The following is a 23,139-nucleotide window of genomic DNA, read 5'->3' on the forward strand; positions in this document are numbered from 1 at the left end:
TTGCAACACATACTAATGCTCAAGTTTGCAAACATGTTTGCACTGTTCCATATAAACTGTTTGCCAGGCATCCTGTTTGAATTGAATTAAATTAGCTTTATTTGTCGCATGTACTCAAATGAGTACAGTGAAAAGTTTATATATCGCCACCTCCAGCACCATCTCAGGTACAAAGGTATGTAGATACAGTCCTTGGTGACAGAATAGAGAAATGAAGCAAAACAAAGTTACATTATAGTTACATTACAGTATAACCATAAGTCAGAAAAATAAGAAGCAAAGTCTCTCTCCAAAGGCTCTGCACATCAGACCAGCGCAAGGGGAGCCCACGTGATCTGACTGCTGGCTAATGCCTTGCTCCAGCTGCTGTTTTTCGGCATCTTCACTCCGGCTGCTGTTCATTGGCATCCCCGCTTCATGCCACTGATCACTGGCATCCTCGCTTCAAGCTGCTGGTCACCGATGTTCCCGCTCTAGCAGTTGGTTGCTGGGATCCCCGCTCTGGCCGCTTGGTCGCTGACGTCCCCGCTCTGGCCACTGGCATCTCCGTTGACCCCGCTTTGGAGCCTGGGAGTTGGAGGCTGGGGCCAAGTGTCCGAAGCTGAGAGAAGGGAGGAGGGATGGAGAGATAAAAAGAAAAAGAATGGGTGTAGCAGAGGAGCTCATTGGTCCATGGTACACCATACATCAATGTCTTGACAACTGCAGCACCATGTACTGTACAGACAAGTTTGTGCATTGTATTTGATAAAGTCTCTGGCAACATTTCTCCAAGTGGCCAGACATTGCTATTGCATCACAGGTTTCAACTGGCAAAGCCTTTGATCTTCTATAAAATGATCAGCAATTTGTTTGAGGCAGGGAGAAGCATTGCACACAGTAAGTTAATGCCTAAGAATCTGCAGGGATTGGGAGCCCTCTGAAGATATATTTCTTCAGAAGTGTTGTTGCCATTTTGAGGGGCCTTACATCACTGATTTTTGCAACCCCCTCCTTCACAGGTCAAGGCACTTGTCCCATCCACTCCAAGTGTGGTAGTGGCTACTTTCTGCAACATTGTGTTCGTAATTTTCAGGAAAATGTAAGGTGATACAAAGCGCTCCTTCCACACTGACTTCCAGGCTCTGCCTGGAATCAACATCAACCATCTTATGCAATCATAGAATCCCTACAGGGTGGAAGCAAGCCATTCAGCCCATTGAGTCCACACCGACCCTCCAAAGAGCATCTCATCCTGACCTAAACCTCCAACCTATACCTGTAACCCCGCATTTCCCATGGCCAATTCTTCTAGCCTGCACATTCCTAGATACTGTGAGCAAATTAGCATAACCAGTTCACCTGATCTGCACGTCTTTGGAAAGGAAACCAGAGCATCCAGAGAAAACCCACGCAGACGTGGGGAGAACTGTCCAAAGCTGGAATCGAGCCTGGGTCCCTGGCGCTGTGAGACAGCAGTGCTAACCACTGAGCCACCGTGCCACCCAGTGGTCATCCTAGTAGCCCTTACTGTTAACCTCAAAGTCTTCATTCTTCCCTACGTTCACACAAAAACCATCTTTATGACTGCTGCCCACCTTTTCCATGCCGTCTCAGCCATATGAGGTGATGATGTCAGGTTGTGGTCATAGTCTGTCTGCCTCTGGAACCCAGAACTCTGCTGACTGTGAATGAGTGCCACCCCCTCCCTGCTGCATAACCATGTTCCGTCCTTCACTATTGTATCTGCCTTGACATACAGAGTTGCACCCCTTCACAACTCTCACAGTCCTGCTTCCTTGGCCTGTAGCCATCGATCTACAAAATTAGGTTCCCCAGCTTCCTTTCCATCAGCATCATCCCCCTTTATGCATCACACCTCCTTGCTTCCATTTATTGGATGGATCTTATAGACTGATTGTGCCCAGACCCTTGAACAACTTAATTGGACAATCTCAAATGAGGAGTGCACATACTCAAACTGATAGCTGTGCATTTCTCAATTGTTACCAGTAGCCTGTGGATTAGCTACTATGAACACACAGCGCTGACCATGCCCCACTCCTGGACTGCAGAGACACAGGCTCCCTGACCAAGACCAACCCAACTGCCCTAACTCTGCCCAGTCTCTTGGACTGATCTCAGCGGCAACCCTTAATTTACTCAGTCAGGACACCCTGACTGACAGATGTTCCATGGACTTCAATAAACTCTAACTCCCCTTAGACTTTGCTTGCAACATATGCAGTGTATTTACTGGTTAAGCTGCTGAGACATGGTACAAATGTGTTATTGACATTACAATATGGCAAGATGTCCACCCCTTGACTACAGACTGCTGACCAGTGAGACAAGCTGCCTGGCTCTCTAAATGGGCTAAGCGGCCAGGCACTAGGAGAGTAACTCAGCATCCCTGAGATGTAGCCTGGTTTGGTTGAGTTGAGTGCATTCCCTACAGATAAGGTGTTCTTACAGCAATATTTCAATACAAGTTGCCAGTGCACCCAAAGTGCAATTTTAAAGTATTAAAGCATCCTGTAAGTGGATCAGTGTGGTGCCATGAGAGTTCAGAAAGAGTGATGAATACCAGTATTTGAGATCATGGAGTTCATGTGATCACTGCTCAAGAACCATATACTGAGACATTGTTGCTGGATTTCCAAGGTGGAGGTCTGGAGGAGCAAAAGGTAAGCAAGCCAAGCCACTCCTCTGGTTTTCTTGTCAAGAATTCTAGACAGCTAGTTTGTTTGCAGCTGGCGATGGGAGATTATACATTAATCAAGCAAGATTCACAGTTCATAAGGCTGACAATAAGCAATAATCCCACTTCATGTGGACTCTGCTGCCATTGAACAAGAATCTCCTCACAACACCTGAAACTCTGTTGGAAAAAGTAATTAGTTTCTCCCAATGTTGAAACAGACTTTGCTCTACTTTTCATGTGATTAACCCAGATTGCTCATCATAGCCCACGTAATTCAGGAAAATGTAAGATTCCACACTCAATTTTGTTCTCAAGTGCTGTTTATGATGGATTTTCATCAGTATTGTGAAGATTCTGTGGTTCCTCTTTATTAAGCATAGGTGTTCATTCACAGTCTATGCTAATGAAGATGGTAGGAGAAAGTGAGGACTGCAGATGCTGGAGATCAGAGCTGAAAATGTGTTGCTGGCAAAGCACAGCAGGTCAGGCTCCTTGGATGCTGCCTGACCTGCTGCGCTAATGAAGATGGTAGACAAGATTAGGCAATGATAGGTCTGACTCCTCTCATGGCATTGGTGATGCAAACATCTTTGAAACTCCTTCCTCTGATGGTGATATAATCAAGCAATTGCCATATCTGTAGTGAGGATGTTTTCATAAGGCCTTTTATTGGCTTCTGAATATTTATGTCCAGTCATGGTCTGAGTATTTCATCAGAAGGAGGACACCATTTATGTTTGCCTTTCCCATCTCTTCTTTGCAGGTCGCTCCTTTCCAGGGTCCCTCCCTCCCAAACCTGGCATTGAAACCACCATGGAAAATCAACCCATCTCTCTTTAGGATACATGGCAACAACTGGTCATGGCTGGTATAAAATGCCTGTTTAATCTCATCCAACCTTTCTAAGGTTGGGGTCTGTGGTGTGCTGCTTCTGGTTTAGGTTAAGCTGAAAGATAATAAGGAATTTATTTATCCAATAAGTGGCTTCCTGAGACAGGCAGCTCATTTGTCTTTTTATGACAAACCGTTTCTTGTCGAGTTGGTATATTTCCTCAGGTTTATCCTTCCAAAGGAAGGTGTATCAGCCACCTTGTTCTTTGAACTGATCTTCACTAACTGAGTGTCTCAGTTAGGGTCATAGCACCTGAGTTTACAGGCTATGATAGAAGTGTCATGTTCAGATCAGTTGCTGCTGAGTTTGTCCAAGTGTCATGATGTTCCAAATCCCAAACCTCATTTTGAGGGGGTCGAAGATCCCTGTGTGGGTTTCTTTAACAGAGAATGGCCATTGTACATCAACTACAACACACTGACTTACTGATAATCCGCAAACTAATTGGACTTGACCCACAATTCATAGACTGGAAGAATGCGGATCCCTGGACCCTGATCACAACAAGTACCCAATTGGCCATGACAGAAGACCTGGATCAGATGACACGCTTGACTTACTTAGTGGGACCTCTTGATTGGACTGAGGACTACTCCTCTCAGACTTTCAGACATGGCCATTTAGTTAAAGCCCAATCAGTTTGTTGCTGCAAAAGCTGCTGACACGTGTTATTGGGTGTGCCACTGACATGGCATGGTGCTGTAATACAACATGAGCACTCATTAACATTTCAGTGTTGGTAAGTATTGTCTTCTGTCTGCACTGAAAGCCAAGGCAGTGATGCAGTGAGCTAAGTAAGCACAAAGTGAGAGAGCACGAAGAAAGCAAGCTGAGTGCCCTGAGGTGTACCCCATTTCAATGCATAAGATGGATGTCTGCCCCTGTACGCAAATTTGCCTGACAGCATTGTTGCAATCTAAAGTTACCATGGGGTCTGAAGTGCAGTAAGAAGTGCATTATAAATTGATCTGAATGTGCCGTGATGGTGTGGTGAGGCTGGTACTTTGACCAGCCTTCTGTGGTCATAGGGTGCAAATAAGTCACTGCACATGAAGCATGCTGAAATGTTGGGGAGTGACGGGTAACATGGAGGCGTGGAGAAGATGCTGGGTGAGCTGCAGCTGCCAGGTAACTACCCTGATTTCTATATTGGGAATTGGCACCATCCAGTTTCTCACTGTTAATTTAGAGAACAGCCACTCACATAGAAATTTGTGAGATTAACTGTTAATGAGATGCCAATGTATGCATATAGGGCCCTTACCATTTACCAGCAAAATCCTCACTTTGCTTCTGAAACCTTGAAAGGAAAATCAGACTCTGTTTCTCAATGCCAAAAATCTAATTTTCCATTCTCGCCGTACTTTCCCCACCTTTCTCATAATTGCCCACCTTGTTCAGATGCTGAGAACATTCCATCTAAAGAAGTATATGTGCAATGAACTAATGTACAAAATCTTTTATCTCCAAGCCAAAGTCCTTAAAGAGAATTCGAGGCATCTTTTCATTATCTTTTTATTTCGACTATTGTCTTGCTGCCATTTTATATATCCAAGTGACTAAGTGGGCATTTGATTTAATATTTTATCCAAATGTTGGGCACATCCTTTAGAACTGCATTATCACCTTAGATTATGAAATCAAACTTCTCGAATGAACATTGAGCATTTGACCAGTACTTATAAGGCTTCATTTAATAATGCTTTTGTTGAAAACTTACTAAGCTTTTATATTCTGATGACTGAACTTCTTCAGAAGGTCAAAGAATGTTACTGACCGAAAGACTGAAAGGTTTCTGAATAATTTTCATTCAGCTGAGTCAAGATGCACCTGGTTGATGTGGAACTCTGTGTTGCAGCATTATTGTTAAGGTACTTGGCAGGACAGACTCCTTCACTGTGTTAAAACCTACTTGACAGCTATGGCAGCATTTATCTCATGAGATTTTCATTGAGGCAGTCTCTATTTGTTTAAAATCAAAGTACCGCAGAAGCTGGAGATTGGAAATAAAACTATAAAACAGGTCTGACAGCGTCTGTTACTGTTTCAGCTCCAGTATGACTCTTCAGATTGTTTCTCGAGGATCAAAAATAGCAGACCTCTATAGTGGAACTCCTTTTTGCATCTTACTCAACATTACACTAAGATTTCCTTTTTGACTAAAGGGGAGGTCCTGCCATTTGTGAACTTTGAAAATTACCCTGAACCATCTCTACCAATTTAGGTTTTAAGTGCTGCTGACTTGTAAGGCAATTTAAATCCATCTTTGTAAATACCAAGTACTTTCTTTTTCTGTATTTTTGATTCCGGATTGAAATGAGAAAAGGACAACAAAGGATTGTTGAAGGATTGCTGCATTTGTAAACGCAAGTTATCCAACCAACATTGTAAGTACTGTTGTGCAGCTGTTGATTCAAGCAGTAGGGAAAGCCTTGTTACAGACTAGCTGAAGACAGCGGCTGTGTATGAATAGAAATTTGGTCAGCAACAAGTATCCAGTTGGTTTTCTGAAATGGTGACCATTCATCAATTACAAAGGCCTTCTGTCTACCAACAGTTGTGTTTGGCTCACAAATAGCTGAACAACTTGAGAGTGTGAATATTTGAGGCAGAAGCCATCAGACTTCTGGAAGAGAAGAGGCTATTTTTGCTCTACAGTAAAAAGCATCTCAAACCTGAATATAGCTAGTTTATTTCCCCTCATCAGTTGCTATAAGCTATGATGTGCAATAAATAAGCCAGAGGCTTCAATAAGTTTGAACAGTCACCTTGTGCCTCCTGTAATCAAGCAAAAATGCCTGGAGAAGTAGTCGCATTCTGATCAGCAAAAGGATCATCTCAGCAAACCCTTTTGATAGACCACTGAATGACCTTCCAAGTATTTTTCTCTGCCTGTAATACCCATTTTTATTTCTGTGTTTATGTGCGTGTAATAGGAGAGTTCATAAATGAGTTAGAGTGCATAATAATTTATCTATAGTTCGAATCTATTTATTTGTTGTTAATAATCATGCTTATTTAGTACAGAAACCTGGTTCATGCTTTCTTTCTGTCAGGTCTAAAAGACAGATAAATGGGGAATTCTGCATACTATTAAAAATTCTTTAACTTTTGTGGCAACTTTGGAAATTGTGAGGTCTTATTTTCAGTGCACTACCCCAGTGAGACATAACACCTTTTAAATCTGCTGCTTCTTTGGACTGCTCATACTTCAGTGCCAATGATTAGCTCAGTCTTTGAGGGAACACAGACTTAGCCAAATCATGAGGATCACATAAAGCATATTAACATGGTATGTGTCTTTATGCTTCTAATTGTGCAATCACTTCATTCTAATTAGAAATATAAGCCCTTCAATGAGAGATCCCATTTTTGATGGTGAAATAATGGAATAGAGTTGGAAAAATAGTGTCTTGTTCATGACTCTTACATCACTTATCTAATGATTGGAAGGAACTTGATAAGGCAGTAATTGGTGAGATTAAGTTTGTGAATAGGACATGCTTGGAAAATCTTCAACTTTGTTTCAAAAATGTCATTGTCATAATTGGAATGGTTTGACTAGAAGTCAGCAAGCTTAGATGTACTGGTCATTCATGAGTCTTCATTATTACATGGAGCATATTGACTAAATGCACTTTTGTTTGTATGCTCAGCAATTTCATTGTGTTGCATGTATTCAATCCAATTTGCAAGATAACCGTATTGATTTTGGGGGATCTTTAGATAAGGTGATTAGGATTACCTGCTTTGCACTTCTTCTGAACATGCTTAGAAACATTTTCCGAATCTGAAACATCTTATTGCAGGATTTTTGATCTGTAGCCACCTGTCTGTATATAATTTTATTGGAGGAGCAGGAGAGATCAGAGAGAGAGAAAATGAGGCAAGCTCCAAGGGAGTTAGACTCATAGAGTCATAGAGATGTACAGCACGGAAACAGACCCTTCGGTCCAACTCGTCCATGCTGACCAGATAACCCAACCCAATCTAGTCCCACCTGCCAGCACCCGGCCCATATCCCTCCAAACCCTTCCTATTCATATACCCATCCAAATGCCTCTCAAATGTTGCAATTGTACCAGCCTCCACCACTTTCTCTGGCAGCTAATTCCATACATTTTCTGCATGAAAAAGTTGCCCCTTAGGTCTCTTTTATATCTTTCCCCTCTCACCCTAAACCTATGCCCTCTAGTTCTGGACTCCCCGACCCCAGGGAAAAGACTTTGTCTATTTATCCTATCCATGCCTCTCATAATTTTGTAAACCGCTGTAAGGTCACCCCTCAGCTTCTGACGCTCCAGGGAAAACAACCCTCGCCTATTCAGCCTCTCCCAATAGCTCAAATCCTTCAAACCTGGCAACATGCTTGTAAATCTTTTCTGAACCCTTTCAAGTTTCACAACTTCTTTCCGATAGGAAGGAGACCAGAATTGCACACAAAATTCCAACATGACCTAACTAATGTCCTGTACAGCCGCAACATGACCTCCCAACTCCTGTACTCAATACTCTGACCAGTAAAGGAAAGCATACCAAACGCCTTCTTCACTATCCTATCTACCTGTGACTCCACTTTCAAGGAGCTATGGACCTGCACTGTAAGGACTATTTGTTCAGCAATACTCCCTAGGATCTTACCATGAAATGTATAAGTCCTTCTAAGATTTGCTTTCCTAAAATGCAGCACCTCGCATTTATCTGAATTAAACTCCATCTGCCACTTCTCAGCCCATTGGCCCATCTGATCAAGATTCTGTTGTAATCTTATGTAACCTTCTTCGCTGTCCACTACACCTCCAACTTTGTGTCATCTGCAAGCTTACTAACTATACCTCCTGCTCACATCCAAATCATTTATATAAATGATGAAAAGTAGAGGACCCAGCACCGATCCTTGTGGCACTCCACTGGTCACAGGTCTCCAGTCTAAAAAACAACCCTCCACCGCCACCCTCTCTCTTCTACCTTTGAGCCATTTCTGTATCCAAATAGCCAGTTCTCCTTGTATTCCAAGAAATCTAACCTTGCTGACCAGTCTACCTTACTGAAAGCCTTACTGAAGTCCTTACAGATCACATCTACCACTCTGCCCTCATCAATCTTCTTTGTTATTTCTTCAAAAAACTCAATCAAGTTTGTGAGACATCTTTTCCCACGCACAAAGCCATGTTGACTATTCCTAATCGGTCTTTGCCTTTCCAAATACATGTACATCCTGTCCCTCAGGATTCCCTCCAACAACTTGCCCACCATCAACGTCAGGCTCACTGGTCTATAGTTCCCTGGCTTGTCTTTACCACCCTTCTTAAAAATTGGCACCACGTTAGCTGACCTCCAGTCTTCCGGCACCTCACCTCGATTAGATAATAAATCACATTTCCAAACCACTTCAAAGAATACACAAGTAAAAATTGGGTCTTTACAGGAGATTTACTTTGGAACATTGTGCTTCAGCAAAGAGTATGTAGGATAGTTTTACCATCTACTTCATAATGGCTTGATTGGTAAGGTGGATAAACCTAGAGCATTGATCAGTAGGTGGGAATATGACATTGTTGCAATCACTGAGACATTGTTGAGGGAAGGACAGGACTGGCAGCTCAACATTCCAGGGTACTGAAGCTTCAGGTTTGATAGTGGGGATATGAGAGAGGTGGGAACCTTGCATTATTGAAAAAGGAAACCATCACTGCAGAAATGAGGGAGCAAGTCCTAGACAGGTGTTCAAATGATGCCATCTGGCTAATATTTAGAAATAAAAAAGATGATTCCCCTTGCTGGGATTATACTATAGACAGAGGAAGATCAAGGAGCAAATAGGTAGGGAAATCACAGAAAGATATGAAAGAAACAGTTATAATTGTAAGGGGTTTTCAATTTGCAAACATTAACTGGAATTGCCTTAGTGTGAAAGGATTCGACAGGGTAGAAATTTAAAGTTTATTTGTACCAGCATACAGATAGTCCTACTAGAGATAGGGCTGTGCTAAACCTAATCCTAGGAAATTAAGCCAGTCAAGTGATGTTAGTTACAGTTGGTGAGCACTTTGGGGATAGTGACCATAATTCTAGGTTTCAAAGTCATTATGGAAAGGTCACAAATTATCTTTGACAGATGGGCTCAAGGGACACCTTGGAAGAAAATCAAGGAATGGTTTTTGATAAGTATATCAAGAGCAGCAGGAATACCAGGGAAAGAGTAGAACCTATTAGAGAACAAACAGTCACTCTGCATGGAGTCAATGGACATGGGCAAGGTCTTAAATTAATATTTCTCATCTGTAATCACAGAGGAATTTAATCCCGATAAAGGTGGTGTTGCATTTTGGGAATAAGGGAAGGATACACACAATGAATGGTAGATTCCTAAGGAGTATTGAACAAAGGGACCTTGATGTACAAGTCCATACATGCCTGAAGGTGTCAGCACAGGTAGACTGATTGGTGAACGGAATACTTGCCTTCATTAGCTGGGATGTAGAATAAAGGAGCAAGAAAGTCATGTTACAACTTTATAAAACATTGGCTAGTCCACAGATGGAATAGTGTCTGCAGATCTGGTCGCCACACTATCTGAAGGACATGATTACACTGGAAAGGGTATAGAGGAGATTTTCCTGCGTGTTGCCATGGATGAAAAGTCTCAGTTATGGGGTTGAATTTGTTTTTCTTGAAGAAGAGGAAGCATTTGTTGAGGTTTATAAAATCATGAGAGGTATAGGCAGAGTAAATCATGAGAATCATTTCTCAAGTCCTAGACAGGTGTTCAAATGATGCCATCTGGCTAATATTTAGAAATAAAAAAAGAGATGATTCCCCTTGCTGGGATTATACTATAGACAGAGGAAGATCAAGGAGCAAATAGGTAGGGAAATCACAGAAAGATATGAAAGATATCTAGGTCATGTCTAAGACCAGAGGGCATAAGTTTAAGGTGAGGGGTAGGGTAGTTTAGAGGAGACCTAAGAACATTTTTTTCACCCAGATATTAATAGATATCTGGAACATGCTGCCTGAGAAGGTAGTAGAGACCTGTACTGTTGCAGTATTTAAGAAGCAGCTGTATGAGTACTTAAAATACTGGAGCATAGTTGGCAATGGACCAAGTGCAGGTTGTTACGACCAAGGGTAAACTCCTCTGCTAATTTGAACCAGCAACACAGAAAAGATTCACCCTATGCTGTAATCTGTTAAAATTTGAGAGGCAAAGAACTATCCCAGAGGTCACTCTATAAAGTAAAATTAACAACTTTATTCTTTAATTCCAACTGAGAATATTAAAACCAACAACTATTTACAACTCCTTTCTCTTAAAGCTATCTTTTACCTCCCACTCTACAGTACTAGTCCGATAAAAAATCCCGATTAAGATTTACAAAGAAAAATCACATTTCAAAACCAGTCAGCTTTGCTGAATTTCCTTCGTAGATTCTCCACAGGTCAGTTTCAATGTTTCTGCTGTGCAATCTCCTTCCACAGACAGGTAATTCTCAGACAGCTCTTGATATAACAGCCAACTTGTGTTGGTCTTTTGGCAGGTCTCTCTCTAGCTGTTCAAAATGTCCAATTTTTGCCCCAAAACATTGGATCGTTTCATTGGTTTTAATATTATAAAAATACTAAATTCAAATTTGATTGGACTCTGGTTTCTTGGGTCATAATTTAAACTGATTGGCCGAATTTGAATTTGTTTTTTGTCTCATGGCAACCCATCTGCTGCTAGCTGTTTTGACCAAGTATTACATTGTTACCTTGTTCAGAACACTTTGTGCTGTGTCTGGCAGGCCTTGCTAGCTTTTCAACTTTGTTAAAGGTACAGGACCTCTACGTCTTTATAACAAGGTACATGGGATTAGTGTACTTTGGTGTTTATTGGTTGGCATAGATATGATGGGCTGATGGGTCTTTTTCTATGCTGTATGACTTTATGTCTGGCATCTATCGCTGTCTTCTTGCATTGTTTTATTTGCACCAATAAAGGTAACAATAAAGTTATTCAATATTTGAAAGAGTACATTCATCGGGCAACTAACAGTTGGGAAAGTTAAAGAATTTGTCACAACAAGGCAGCAAAGAAATATAGTTATCCAGTTTTAAAGGTTTGTTGGTCTAATGATGCAATTTGCCATAATCCATTCATGCAGCAAGATTGAGTACTTCTAAGCATCTTCGGAACTTTTTTTTTATTTATTCACAGGATAAGGGTATTGCTGTCTAGGCCAATATTTATTGCCCATACCTAATTGCCCAGAGAGCAGTTGAGAGTCAACCACATTGCTGTGGGTCTGGAGTCACATGTAGGCCAGACCAGGTAAGGACGGCAGTTTCCTTCCCTAAAGGACATTAATGAACCAGATGTGCTCTTACAACAATTGATAATGGATTCATGATCATCGTTAGACTCTTAGTTCCAGATTTTTTAATTGAATTCAAAATTCACCATCTGCTGTGGCAGGATTCGAACCCAGGTCCTCAGAACATTATCTGGGTCTCTGGATTAACAGTCTAGTGATAATACCACAAGGCCATTGCCTCAGGAGCCATCAGAAGAAGGCTTGTGAATGAAAAAGTCCACTCCAAGTTCAGCCTAGATGGTAACTCTGAATTGGTAGGATTTTAAGCTGGCAGACTTTAGTCATACAAATAAAGAAAAATTGTTTAGATGTAATCCAATTACAGGAACCACAGGGCTGAATTTTCCCAACCCTGAACAATGTGGATGATTGTAAGTCAGTTGAGAAAATATGTTGACACTAAGATATGTTTTGACTAACAAGATGACAATCTTGCTAGTGAGCAGTGAGAAGCTCATTTGCATGCCTCAACATCTCACTATTACCTATTCTCACTTCATTTTTATGCACCTCATTATTCTCCCTTGGACAGAGAGAAGGCAGCAATTCCTGACAAGAAAGTCAGAGCAGATACCTGATGACACAGCTCCCTGTTTGCTCGTCCTGGCATCCATTTTAGCCAGCAGTCCCCAGTTCCTCAGGGCACACTCCATGAACAGGGACAATCTGCAGACCATGGCCACAGAAGTTGGCATGGAATATGCTCACAATACATCACATCATGGCACGTTTCAGACTCCGTTTGAATACAGCACCAATACTTCCTGACTACTTTGCATGCAGGGACAGGCACCTATCTCTTGAACTGGAACAGGGTGCATATCGCAGCTGTTAGCCTGGTCTCTTTGCACTCACTCACTGTACATCTACTTGGAGGTTCTCAGCATCTCTTTCCATATTGCCACCAAGCTAGGTAACTCAGCCTCTCTGAGAGCAGTGATCTAAAAGGAAGCAGACATTATGCTTTATGCCGTCTTATAATATCAATGTTACACCTGCAGTACGTGTGAACTGCTTATGCGATAAACACACTGAATGTACTTCAATTAAATAGCAATGTCTAAAAATCTAATGAGTGCATCCAGAGTCAAATCAAGGGGGCTCTTGTAATCAGAGGCTCCTGTTATCATCAACGGAGTCATCTGATATCAATCAGGGACTTGGACATATTCAATTAAGCACTTGGTACATCGCGCTCAGGGGTTCCATATCTTTCCATCTGAGGAGTGGGCCACGATTAGTCCTGCAGGTCCAGTGCAACCAGATGAAACTAGTTGTAAGTCAGTTTGAAACAGCACAGAAATCAGTCAGAGGGTTTGGTCACTCATTATTTGAGGCAGTCTTCCCGTGTCGTTCAGGAAGGTGGACACATGGTCAGTTATGAACAATTATGAAATGAGGTATTACATTGAATATTAGGGAAAGAGTAGCACTCCCTTAGACAGAGTTCATACATGGTATGATATGAAAAATAGGGTATGGCATATGTAACTTGATTCTTGTAGCTCCAGTTATAATGATAGTCGATAATGTAAAGTGGAAATGCATTTAAGGATGTAAGCTTTATTTGCAATGAAGTGTCACCAGTGTCATCCATGTGCCCTCAGTAGCTATTTTGTTGCTTTCCTCCTAATATGTATATTGTATAGGGCTGTTCATGGCTGGTTGCATTGGCCTACTGCATATCTAGTCTTTAAGTGTGGTGCCAGCTGCAGAAATCTCAGAAAGTTCTGGCTGTGACAGTTGCTTCCACCACTAGTGAGCACAAAATAATTGTTGTGCATAGATGATGAAGTGAGCAGCAGTGAAATGTGTGAAATAACTCACTAGAGCTAATGAAGAAAAATCCATGAAATCTCCCAAAATTGATACTTCACCATTTTGTGGTAAAGTTCAGCCCATATTCAATGTGACCAACCTTTGGAAATAAATATTCAAAGGTGCACAACATTCTGAAAATTAAAAGGTAAGTAGTCTTTGTAATAAAGAAAAGTGTCAGGACAGTAGCAAGTATGGATCTTGGCTCAGAAGATCAGGAACTAGAATTCATGTGGGTGGAGACTGGAAGTAACAAGCACCAAAACATTTATTGTAGTTATTTATAGGCTATCTAACAATTGTTATACTGTTAAACAGCGCATTGAGCAAGAAATAATTGAAGCCTGTATCAAATGCCATGTAATAATCTTGGGAAACTTCAGTCTTATGGTCTGGACCAATCAAATTTGAAAACTATTGAATCTGTTGAATAATATATCTGTGCAACAATGTAGGTTTTGTTGTTATTCTCACAATAAAATATTCCCTGTGGGGGAAGAGATCATAATATGGGCAGCACGGTGGCACAGTGGTTAGCACTGCTGCCTCACAGCGCTAGAGACCCGGGTTCAATTCCCTACTCAGGCGGCTGACTGTGTGGAGTTTGCACGTTCTCCCCTGGTCTGCGTGGGTTTCCTCCGGGTGCTCCGGTTTCCTCCCACAGCCCAAAGATGTGCAGGTCAGGTGAATTGGCCATGTTAAATTGCCCGTAGTGTTAGGTAAGGGGTAAATGTAGGGGTATGGGTGGGTTGCGCTTCGGCGGGTCGGTGTGGACTTGTTGGGCCGAAGGGCCTGTTTCCACACTGTAAGTAATCTAATCTAAAATAATATGAGTGAATTCCTTGTTAAGTTTAGGAACTACGCAATTGAAATAATCTTATATAGTTGCGATTATATAGGTGCCACAACCACCTGATGAAGGAGCAGCGCTCCAAAAGCTAGTGCTTACAATTACACCTGTTGGACTATGACCTGGTGTTGTGTGATTTTTAACTTTATATGGTTGCAATTGTATGAGGGGACAGCTGGCTAATTTTCCTTAGATAAAACGTTATGCCAATAAATAACTGGTGGCAAACATTTGAAGAATGTCTAGAGGAATTAAGGGCTACGGGGAGAATGCTGGTAAGTGGAGCTGAAATGCGCATCAGCCATGATTGAATGGCGGAGTGGACTCGATGGGCCGAATGGCCTTACTTCCACTCCTATGTCTTATGGTCTTATGGAAACAATTGTAGCTGTTCAAGAACAATGTATTACATTTTAAAAAAAGCAAAAACATGTTGGCTAAATCCAGCCATTGTTGTGAAAGTTGGGACTAGATTAAAAGAAATGGCCTGTAATGTATAAAAGCTAAATAGTTCTTGAATGATTGGGAGAGTTTTAGAAATCAGGAAAGCACAACTAAATATGGATGATAAAAAGCATAGAATGTGAAATAAATTAGCCAGGAATATGAAAAGAAATTGTAAGAGCTTTTACAAGTCTCAGCTGACCTAATTGTGGCCTCAACTCCACGTTCTTGCATTGCATAGCCATTATGCCCTTTGACACCCTTTTCAATCAAAAATCTCCTGAACTCAATCTTAAAAATTTTCAATCATCCTGCGTGGTCTCATTCAGTATTCTGAAGAGGCTCCACAGGTTAGCGACTGAGGGACTGTTTCCCTTAACTGGGGCAATCTGTAATATGGTCCCAGATCTGGGCTTCAGTTAAGTCGAGTGCAAATGTACACCACAAAATTTTTTACGAAGCTTCTTGGACATCCTGATGTACTGACTGCATTGGAATTGCCTGAGCAGTTTATATTTCTGGTGGGTAATTACCCTCTGAGAAATTCTCCAACTCTGAGCTCGAGCCCGAAGTTTCTGACTTAGTCACCTGGACAATTACCCAGAAAATGCTTGAAGGATTATAAGTAGTTCCAGCTCCTGGGTCATCATACAACTGATTTCCCTGACTCTCCACTGAATGCTCAGAGCACCAGCACTCCAACTAACTCCCACGACCCTCCACCTCATAATCTTCTTAGTAAAACCATGATACAACTATCCCAAAATCACCCCATTTGCTTCCTTGACCAATCTTACTAGCATCCAGCCTAACGTAACTTCACTTGCCTGCTATCCTACACCTTCTAACCCATTTGCAACCCAGCCACCTTACTCGCCTTATAGAAATACCTCCTCCAGTGCTTCTCAAGGACATTTAAACTCATTAAAATTACAGATATGTAAGTATTTAACTTTTTGTGTGACTTGATTTTGGGACTCCAACCCAGTTTGGAAGATTGGGCCAGGATCTCCTCATGACAGATTCATCATTTAGGACTAAGCCAAAGAGGAAAATACTTAACTCAAAGTGTTGTGAATCTTCAGAATTATCTACCCCAGAGGTTTGTAGATTCTCCATCATTGAGTAGATTCAATGTTAACATTGACAGATTTTCAATCTTTTGGGATTCGAGAAATATGGGAAGCAGCTGGAAAAGTAGAGCGGCACGATGGCACAGTGGTTAGCACTGCTGCCTCACAGCGCCAGAGACCCGGGTTCAATTCCTGCCTCAGGCAACTGTCTGTGTGGAGTTTGCACATTCTCCCCGTGTCTGCGTGGGTTTCCTCCGGGTGCTCTGGTTTCCTCCCACAATCACAAAGATGTGCAGGTCAGGTGAAATGGCCATGCTAAATTGCCCGTAGTGTTAGGTAAGAGGTAAATGTATGGGTGGGTTGCGCTTCGGCGGGTCGGTGTGGACTTGTTGGGCCGAAGGGCCTGTTTCCACACTGTAAGTAATCTAATCTTAAAAAAAAAAGTAAATTTAAGACGGCCAATCAGCATGATCATATTCAACTCAAGAGGCCATATGATCTATTCCTTTGTTTAGATCAGAGTGGTGCTGGAAAAGCACTGCAGGTCAGGCAGCATCCGAGGAGCAGGAAAATCGATGTTTCGGACAAAAGCCATTCATCATTTCTTCTCCTAGTTCTTGTGCTCTTATATAGAAAATAACAACATCTTAATCCTTATTGTTTATTTTATTTTTGAATAAGTCAATAAAAAGGAAGTGAACACTTTCCTAGATGACTCTAATCTCATGAATGACTAAATACGGCATAACTAAACTTTCCATTTTATTATATTAAAGTCCAAAATGAATATAAGTGAACAGCTATGATAGAATACAGGCAATTGGTCAGTAAGAAAATCTAAATCTTTGCATAAATTTAATTTTGTTTGTAGATAGCGTTTAATTGAAATCTAAGGTCTCAATTCCCAGACTTCAACAGGGTTTTAACAAGGTCTCCACTGGATAAACAGTTAGGCTTGGTTAATTAAGGAGCAGCTTTTTAACTGGGTCTCCCCAGTCTTTTGTGAAAGGAGCATATAAAACTAAGCAATGTTGCGACATTTACAATAGAGCCCGGAAGTTGGGTGACCAATAGAGGAATAGAAAGATTTGCTCCATTGCTTTGGCTTTTTCTCATTTTTGCAGCCTCTAGAAATTTGTTCCTTAATGCTACAGGAGAAGAAGCTAGTTATTAGGTGAATGATAATTTACTAAGGTTAATTGTATTCCTAATAAGAAAGTGATTTTATTCATTCATTGGATTATTATTGCCCATCCCTAATTGCCCAGAGGGCACTTAAGAGTCAACACATTGCAATGGGTCTGGAGTCATGTGTAGGCTTGTAGTAAGATCAACAGAATGCACCAAAAAGTAAATATATAATTCAGTAAGATAATTGAGTAGAATTTAGGGTGGTAGGACAGGTGATGTAACACATCTGCAGCATGTGGGGATTCATGGATGCTAGTTTGTGGCAAAGAAAATATATCTGCAATAAGTGAAGTGCAAGCAGATTCGATTCAGTTTATCAGCTGGAGGCTGAACTACAGATACTGATTCATCGGCGAAGGGTGATGTTGCATGGATTCCTTGTACCATGAAGCAGTCACAGCACGTAGGCTAATGTCTTTTGATTTAGTCAGTGTTCAGAGAGGACAGGATAGTGTAACTGCAAGTGAGACGGAAAGCACAGAAACATAGAATATAGGAGAACAAGTAGGTCATCCGACCCTTCGAGCCTGTTCTGCCATTCAGTATGATCATGGCTGATCATCCAACTCATCACCCTGTTCCCACTTTCTCCCCTGATTAGAGAACCCAGAGCATAAGACCCTTAGCCCTTACAATTGTGCCAAGCTTTTGAGACTCTTTCAATTTTTTTGGATGAGATTTCTGGCTCCAGGTGGTTGACCTAACTTACCATAACATTGAGCTACAGGAAGCCATTCAAGTGGTGCAGAGCAAAAAGAAATGTAATGGCGGTAGAGGACAGCATAATCAGAGGGATTAACAACATCATTTGAACAAAGTGCATGAGACCAGGTAGCTGTGTGGCCTACCCAGTGCTAGGGCTCAGAGTATCTGCTTAAGCCTAGAAAGGAACTTGTAATGGGAAGGGGAGGATCCAGTTCTCATGGTCCTTGTAAACCAATGATGTGGCAAAGTAGGTGGTTATACATAGTCAGTATGAGGACCGAGACATCAAATTAAGAAGCACATCTTAAATATAATAACCTCCGGATTACTACTTTAGCCACATGTCTAGCTTCCATATCCTTTTTCACAGTAAATACTGATGCAAAATACTCAGATATTCACAGCTGGGTCTGCTGAATTCTGAGCGGAGTATATGGGTAATAGGAGTGTACTCAAGCGAAATCAGGAGGGCAAAAAAGGGACACAAGATAGCTTTGGCACATAGGGTTAAGGACAATCCAAAGCGATTCTACAAATACAAAACCTAACTAGGGAGAGAATAGGTCCCTTAAATATCAACAAGACCAACAATGTGTGGAACCACAGGAGATGGGTGAGAGACTAAATAAGTATTTTGTGTCGGTATGTACTGTGGAGGATATGGAAGCTAGAGAATTTGGAGAAATAAATAATGATTTCTTGAAAAGTGTCCAAATTACAGAGGAGGATGTGCTGGGCATCTTAAAATGCATAAAGACGGGTAAATCCCCAGGACCTGATCTGGTGTGTGCCAGAACTTTGTAGGAAGCTAGGGAAGGGATTGCAAGGCCATTTGCTGAGATATTTGTATAATTGGTAGCCATGGGTGAGGTGTCAGAAGATTGGAAGGTGGCTAATGTGGGTGCCATTATTTAAGAAAAGTGGTAAGGAAAAGACCCAGGGAAATATAGACCAGTGAGCCTGATGTCAAGGATAGGTAAATTGTTGGAGAGCATTCTGAGGGACAGGAGTTATATGCATTTGGAAAGGCAGAGACTGATAAGGGATAGCAACATGGCTTTGTGCATAGGAAATTTTGGCTCATTAACTTGAATGAAATTTTTGAGGAAGAGACAAAAAGGTTGATGAATGCAGAGCAGCGGATGTTGTCTATATGGACTTCAACAAGGTGTTTGACAAAGTTCGGCAAGGTAGACTGGTTTGCAAAGTTAGATCACATGGAATCCAGGAAGAACTAGCCATTTGGATCCAAACTTGGCTTGAAGATAGGACACAGAGGGTAGTGATGGAGGATTGTTTTTCAGACTGAAGACATGTGACTAGTGGTGTGCCACAAGAACCCATACTGAGTCCACTGCTTTTTGTCATTTATATAAATGATTTGAATGTGCATACAGGAAGAGTAGTTAATAAGTTTGCAGATGACACTAAAATTGGTGTTGTAGTGAACAGTGAATAAGATTATTTCAGAGTATAACTGCACCTTGATAAAATGGGACGATAGGCTGTGAAGTGGCAGATAAAGTTTAATTTAGATAAATGTGAGGCTTTGCATTTTGGAAAGACAATTCAGGGCTTATGCACTTAATGGTAGGGTCCTGGGGAGTGTTATCAAGCAGAGAGATTTAGGGATGCAAGTACATAGTTCCTTGAAAGTGGCATCACAGGTAGACAGGATAGTGAAGAATGTGTTTGGTATGCTGGCCTTTAGTGGTCAGTGCATTGAGTATAGGAGTTGGAATGCCATGTTGTGGCTGTACAGTACCTTGGTTGAGGCCACTTTTGGAATGCTGTATTCAATTCTGGTCTCCCTGCTATAGGAAAGATGTTGTGAAACTTGAAAAGATTCACAAGGATATTGTCAAGGTTGGTGGGTTTAAGCAATAGGGAAAGGCTGAATAGGCTGGGGCTTTTTCCCTCGGAGCATCAGAGGCTAAGCAGTGACCTTATAAGAGTTTATAGAATCATGAGGGGCATAGCATAGCCAAGTGAATAGCCAAATTCTGTTTCCCAGGATAGGAGAGTCCAAAACTAGAGGGCATAGGTTTATGATGAGAGGGAGTAAGATTGAAAAGGGATCTAAGGAGCAAAGGGTGGTACATGGATGGAATGAGATGCCAGAGGAAGTGTTGGAGGCTGATATAATTACAACATTCAAAAGGCACCTGGATTGAAAGGCTTAGAGGGATATGGGCCAAATGCTGACAAAGATTAATTTATGGATGCAGTCCTTTCTGCTAATACGCAATTGTTGCATTCTCGTAACTTAGCACTGCAGAAAATCCCGCAATAAAAATAACAAGGCTTATGGAAAAAATAGGTTTGGGGCAATCACCAAAAATATTACTCAAAATCGAAACAAAGAAAGTTGTTAGCCTAACATAAAGGATAGCACAGTTGAAGTAAATGTTAAATTCATATCTAATAATGAAATAATACAGTAAACTTAACATTTTACCTTGAAAAATTTTGAAGATAACTTGATGGGAGTAGAAGGGTGGTATTGAGGTTGCTGAGTTATTAAGATGGGCTGAGGGTCATCATCATCATCTTCAGGTGTGGTTGTGCTTGCAGAGTTAGGACAAAAAATAGTTCATCCAGACGTGGATGGCTGTGGTTCATTGTATCCTGACTGTTTCTTGGCAGTTGGCTTAAAAAAGACATCTAGGTTTTGCTGCTTTTGCCCTCTTTCTTCTTTCATAATAAAGCTGTTCATAGGGTGCCAAATAAGACCTTATTCCTTGAATTGCTATCCTGCTGCATTCTGCATTGTAATCATTGTCTTCTAAGAGCTGCAACTGCTTCTCAACTTCCGTCAGGATAGGAGACAGAAGAGAGGTGGAAAGGTCTAATGGTGCTGCATCCTGAATTACTACTACTTTATCTCCAGCTTCCATTTCCCCCTCAGCAACAGGTTGTTGTCGATCAACTGTACAGAGGTCTTCACAATGGGACTGAAGCAACTCTTCAACATCCTCACTCTCCACTTCTTCAAATCCAACCTGCTTTGCAAGAGGAACACAATGTTCTTTGATTCTTGGGAGCTGCTCTGATGGCTCAAAGCTTCTAAAATCATGAATAACATCTGGAAGAAGCTTCTGCCAAACTGCATGCTAGAAGTCCTTCCTGACGTCACACCAGGCCTCCGCAATAATGTCAATAGCGCTCTTGATCTAAGTTGTAGCCTTCTTCCTCAATCATTTTTTTCACTGTGGAAGGAAATATCATTGCACGTTCCTTGTCATCACTGGCAGCTTCATCACATAACTTTATGTAACAAAAAGCATAGTGGTTCTTAAAACCAGCAAACCAGCCACTACTAGCACTAAAGGTGGCACATCTGCAGGATTTTCAGCTAATTTCTTTAGTCTTCATAAATTGATAAGGCTTTCTCCTTTCTGGCAAGAAAGCTGATCCCAGGTTGCTCTTTCTTTTGATCTTCTATGCACAGTCTTAGAAGCTGCTCCATCTTCTCAAGTTCCTTTGGCTGTGATCTCAGATTTGCTAGCACTCAGTGTTCCAGCAATATAACTTGCTTTAATTTTTTTCTGCAATGTCTGTAATCGTGCGTAACATAGTCTCCTTTATTCCTGTTGCACGAACATCACATGTTTTTTCATTATGTTCAAAATGCTTTATAACATCTAGCTTCTCTTCAAGTGTTATAGCCTTTCTTTTATGTTCACCGCCCGCAATTTTATCACCAGGACACTTCTTGTAAACATTCTTGTTACTTTTCCTTCCCATATTTATCGGTAACACAGCAAAATCTGCAAAACAGAACAAAATTTATAGAGTACCTCTCAAACAGCACTTCACAACAAAGCATGCAAGTCAACTGAGCATATGATGTCGACACGGAGACTCTGTTGGCGTAAGCATTGTATTCCTCTGTCCACCGCGACAGTTAAAATGTTGAGGATGAAATGCATAATAGCCAACACAAGAATGTGAAAGTTCATGTTTTACAAACAGTTTTCACCTATTCATCCATTGTGTTACAGCTAATTCGCATTGACAAAACACCGTAGTAGCAGAAAGGACCGTATCTGGTTGACATGGATGTGTTTTTGGACCAAAGTGTCTGTTTCCGTATGCAAATCTATAACCGCATGTTCTGGAGTCAACTGGAGAGCAAGCTGTACTCACGCTGGAATTACGTAATGAGATACGATTAATTAATGATCTCACAATGAAGTCAACCATCAATAGCAGTGGCCATAATGTGATAGAATATCACCTTCAGTAAAGAGGAGCGGATTCAAGATATTTTTAATATTTAAATAAGGCCAATTATTAGGGCTTGAATCCAGATCTAACTGAAATGAATTGGCCAAAAAGGCTAAAAAGTAGGTCAATAGGGATTTCATGGCAAACATTTAAGGGAGTACATTAGAATACAGAGAATAGAACGTTTCTGATGAGAAAGAAATATTCCAAAGAACAAATCAATCATCTGGAGTTAACTAGAAAGGCTAAAGGTAGTATCAAATTAAAAGAAAAAGGGCCCAGGTTATTGTCTCACCTGCTCCTAACATATGGCATAACAGTTTGATTAAGAATATCTATAATTGTGCAAAGACAAGTGGCAGGGCAGAAGATTGGATAGAATATAGGAAGTTTCAAAGAATGAAAGAATAAGGAGACTAAAAGAGGAGTATGAGAGAAAGCTAATCAGCAATATAAAATCAGTGTGAATTTCTATAAATATATGAAGCAAGAAAACTCGACAAAGTGACCATTGGTCCTATAATAATTAATAATGGAAAATAATACGACTGCAAATAAATTGAATCTGGGAACAGTCTTCACTATAGAGGATGCAAGTAACATCCCAGAAGCAGCTATAAATCAGGAAATGGAACACAAAAAAGTTATAATCAGTAGAGAGCAGTACTGGACAATTTGTTGCAGTTGTGGTTTGGCAAGTGTTTTAATTCTCATAGATCTCATACTTGGGTCTTAAAAGAAATGGCTTGTGTGCAGATGGAACCTCTTTATTCAAAAAGGGAGGGAGACTAAAAGCAGGAAACTGCTGGCCAGTTGATTTATCATCTGTCATAGAGACAATTTTAGAAATTATTTGAAAGAAGTTAATAGCAAAACACTTGGGTAACTTCAAGGCA

The 23,139-nt window shown here is 41.0% G+C and overlaps 1 protein-coding gene and 1 long non-coding RNA gene across 7 annotated transcripts in view; one reads left to right on the forward strand and one right to left on the reverse strand.

Moving 5' to 3' along the window:
- mipol1 (mirror-image polydactyly 1) overlaps positions 1-23,139 on the forward strand; it is a 414,430-nt gene that overhangs the window by 340,913 nt on the left and 50,378 nt on the right. The window lies entirely within an intron of this gene.
- Positions 374-22,115, reverse strand: LOC148149418 (uncharacterized). Its single transcript, XR_015757927.1, has 3 exons — positions 21,996-22,115; positions 20,472-21,783; positions 374-601 (listed from the first exon to the last, which is right to left on the reverse strand). It is a non-coding gene; the product is annotated as an uncharacterized LOC148149418 (long non-coding RNA).

This window comes from Chiloscyllium plagiosum, unplaced genomic scaffold (genome assembly GCF_037043375.1).
Source record: "Chiloscyllium plagiosum isolate Xiang-an unplaced genomic scaffold, Cpla_swu_hap1 HiC_scaffold_8, whole genome shotgun sequence".
Taxonomy (NCBI): domain Eukaryota; kingdom Metazoa; phylum Chordata; class Chondrichthyes; order Orectolobiformes; family Hemiscylliidae; genus Chiloscyllium; species Chiloscyllium plagiosum.